The 4184-nt window shown below is 33.4% G+C and overlaps 1 long non-coding RNA gene across 1 annotated transcript; it reads right to left on the bottom strand.

The window, feature by feature from the left end:
• Window positions 1-203: 203 nt before the first annotated feature.
• LOC116186039 lies at window positions 204-1949 on the bottom strand. Its single transcript, XR_004150958.1, has 2 exons — window positions 1191-1949; window positions 204-930 (listed from the first exon to the last, which is right to left on the bottom strand). It is a non-coding gene; the product is annotated as an uncharacterized LOC116186039 (long non-coding RNA).
• Window positions 1950-4184: the final 2235 nt, after the last annotated feature.

Raw genomic sequence — 4184 nt, 5'->3', positions numbered from 1 at the left:
ATACGGAGATATAGAGGGGATAGGAAAGGGGAGGGGAAGGGGGATAGAAGGTACATTTGCCCGGGTAACGAGGTGGACGTCATTAAGCGCGAGGATAAGTTCGGAACATCGACGAGAATTAATTCAGTTTGAAAGGATTTGCACGTAAACTGTGTATTTTTCTAATGATTTTAGAACGCGGCCGATCACGGCTCGTTCATTCGTTTTTTAATCTTTTCTTTTTTTTTTTTCTCTCTATTTTCGATTTTCACCCCTCTGAAAGATCGAATCGGGGGTGAAACGGGACACACGGTCCTCCTGCGTTTTCATTTCTCTATAGGTTTAAGAGAACGTTAACGTGTATATCTATGAGTTACCAAATAAATGAGACCGGTTAGAAAACTGATCGTTTCTTTTTTCCTACCTCCCTTCGTTCTTGATTTTAATTTCAGAGAAATGATTTCGAGGTAAGTATATAATTTTTTTCTCGATGATAACGAAAAAAAATAACGAATAACGATAAAAAATAATGAACGTAATATAGAATTCGGAAAATGTTCGAAATATTGGAAAATATTGAAAATTAAAATATCGAAATAATTTTCTACTTCTTCTCTGTAAAGGATATCTAACTTTTTTTGCTTCTTTCGAATGAAGCGAGTGTACACTTTCAAAGCATTTCTTTCCCAAGTGTCCATCGATCTAGAAAGGTCGACGACGTATTCGAAAGGAATCGCGACTATGCGCGACAGGGAGAAGGGAGAGGAGAAGAAGAAGAAACTTTCAGGACTTTGTCATTTTTATCGTTGAATCCGATATCCAGCCCCGGTGATTGGCTCGCGAAACTTTTCTGATCTGTCTTCCGTCTGCCTGCAGCGATTCCTTATATTCTTTCACCTCCACCAATGTAGATTCCTTCGTAGAGGTTATGCACGTAAATTTCGCCAACATCTTGAAACACTCGTTATATCGAATATTTTTAACTAACATTATCGAACAATACGATAGAAATATCTTTTTCGAATCGTATACGAATAATCTCGCGTAAAATAACGAAATGAGAAACATTTTCGATGAAAGGTGATAAATTAAATCGTGAATAACGAATGGTAAGATAAATTGCAAATAGTAAATTAAATACGACATTTAGAAACGAAAAACATTTCATGCATAAAATAAAAATACAATTAACATTTATTTAGAGTACTTACAGAGTCGATAATGCCACGATGATGCTACGATGATGCCGCCATGATGCCGCCATGATACCAGCTCTCAAAATGGATGCACTTATCGCGAAATATATTATACGCATTATACTACGCATAAAGATACGTTAAAATATTTATTTCAATTACTAAATACCGCTTTTAACGGGAAAAAAACATGTATATACATAAAACGATCGCAAAATTCACGAACTCTAGTCAAGATGAACACGATTATTACGAAACACGTGCTATACTAAGCACGAAAAATCATCAAGAAGCTTCTAGTAATTACTAAAAATCGATTTTAACGAAAAAAAACACGTGTATACATGAAAAGATTGCAAAATTCACAAATTCAAAAAATCAAGATGGATACGATCACCGCGAAACAGTATACTGCGCAATAAAAATACGTTAAGAAGCTTCTATTACTAAAAATCAATTACTAAAAATCGATTTTAACGAAAAAAAACACGCGTATTTGTAAAACAAACGCAAAATTCACGAAAACTAGTATTCAAATGTATTGCACAACATTATATTACGCAAAAAAAAAACGTTAAAACGTTTATTTTAATTATTACGCATAATTTAACGAAGAAAGACGCGCACACAAGAAATGGCCGAAATCTACTGAAAGGCAAACGAAGGAATCGCGTGATTTCCCCCACCGCGTTGCCTTCGTTGTCGAACGTTCCGCCGAAAATGTAAACATACGGCGCGGCGTTCAATTTCAAAACATTTGTGATATTAATGATTTACGAATATTTTCATATAAAATTTTGCAAATTTATTCTCTAATATATTTTGTGCAAATTACTCTCGGACAATCACATTCAAGACAATGTTCATCAAAAATTTATTTTCGAGAATTTTTTTTTTACTTTTTCATTTTCAATATACGTATAAATTTTTTAATGTGTATTTAAAAAAATAAAAAAATAAAAATAAAAGAACAATCTAAAAAAACTAATACGATTGAAGTTATATTTAAAATTATATTGAAAATCAAGAAAATAATTTCGAAAGACAAGATTAGAAAAGATCTCGAGAGATTCTAATTATGGAAAATAATACAAATAAAATTTGATTGATTGAAATTGTTAATAGAATCGATACACGAGATTCAAAAGTATAATTGATACATTAGCAAATATTAACCTTCTCGAACAACACGAAGCTTTAATTAAAACTACAACCGTACCTATTTAAACATTCATGATTGGAATTCGATGTTTAATACCAATTATTCTATTTCCATTGAAAATTCTATTTTCAAATGCTGTTCTCATTTTGCATGAATATTATTATTTTCGCATTTTTTATAATAAACAATATACATCTGTGAAATATATTGATATTTCAAATTACAAAAAATAAAAGAATATTATACGTATATTAAAATCGAAATAATGCCAAAGGAACGGAATCACGATAAAATTCTAAATTCTCAATTTAATTCAATATAATTTTCATAACGAATCGTCGAAATTACATTGATCATTGGCAACTCTCTCTTAATTCTTGATCAACGAAACGAATTTCTCCAAAATATCGAGAATGACACGATAAGTCGTAGCCGAAGCCAGGCTTATTTACAACGTGTCGGACCGCGATAAAGTAAACCCTTTCGTTCCTACTTGTAGCGGCTACCCTCTACCTCTAGCCACGCCTAGAGCCGCTCTAAGATTATAAAAGTAGACTAACAGAGTATAATTCACCATTGTTATCCCGCATCATGGAGACCCGTAATGATACGTTTATTCCATAGAATTTTATCTCGTCTCCACCCCCGTCTCGGTTCCCGCAATTGTAGGGTACCACCCCTTTTTCGCAAGCATAGGGAGATAATAAATCGTATGACCGCGTAAAAAGGAGGACAAGTGGCTACAGGTGGGATAAAAGATATACAATTTCGGTTGATTAAATTTAACGCTAGAAATTCCGGTAATTAAAAATCCAAGATCCCGTGGTTATGTATAAATTTTACGATTCGATACAATCTCGATACAGTTCAGAATGGTTCTAATTAATTTATCGTCGCGTTTCTAGACAAATCTTCCTTCGCTAAGGATAATTGCAACACGAGAATGATGAAATTTCAGCCTTGTAAACGAACGATATTCGGGGATTATTAATTTCAATAGAGGTAAATAAAACGGCCTCTTTGTAAAAATCATAATTCAATATTTATGAGGATCGATATATTGTAATGATATATCGAATTTTATATCGTTGTTATACGAAAATTTTGTTGAATGAAATTTTTTTCTACAAAAATATTATTTTAATTAAAAGTAATAGGAGAATAATAGGTAGTAAAGTATTGGAATAAAAATAAAATTTCGAAATTCACGAAAATGATGGGAAAGGATATCACGGATAATGTGATCTCAGGTGTTCGAAGAAGAACACGTTCGGGTATATGAATAATAAAAACGATAATGGTTCGAACGAGAAACTTCTAATTCGGTGATAATAGATTTTCGATCAGGATCCCGTAATTTCTCGATTCGAGTGAATTTATCTCGATAATTCTAGCGATAAATATTTCATCCCGAATAAGTTGTCGATCGATTATTGATTAATACCAATTCATTTATGCAACTTCGATAGAATTATCGTTACGGAAATAATTGAACTCGTCTCGCTCGAGTTCGTCGAACTTAATCCATCGAGTTCTAAAAAATTCTTCTAAAACAATCGTCAAATCCATCGAAATTACATCGAAATAACATCTCCATCGGAGACTAGGGCCTTAACCTTCCTATCTCTATCTATCTCCACCCCTTCGTTCCATAAAATTAAATTAACCATAATAATTCGTCGATCCATCGTCGTTGCCATCACCGCCATTCTCGAATCACAATCGATCCTCGGGATTCGGCCGAAGACAAAAATACCACCGATAATAATCCTTCTCTCTCCATCCTCCCATCGTCGAAAACTTTTTCCGCTCGGAGATTCGCGATGTCGAGAAGGCTTCACGACTTT

This window comes from Apis dorsata, unplaced genomic scaffold (genome assembly GCF_000469605.1).
Source record: "Apis dorsata unplaced genomic scaffold, Apis dorsata 1.3 scaffold_390, whole genome shotgun sequence".
Classification (NCBI taxonomy): domain Eukaryota; kingdom Metazoa; phylum Arthropoda; class Insecta; order Hymenoptera; family Apidae; genus Apis; species Apis dorsata.
This window is presented reverse-complemented; position numbering and strand designations above follow the sequence as displayed.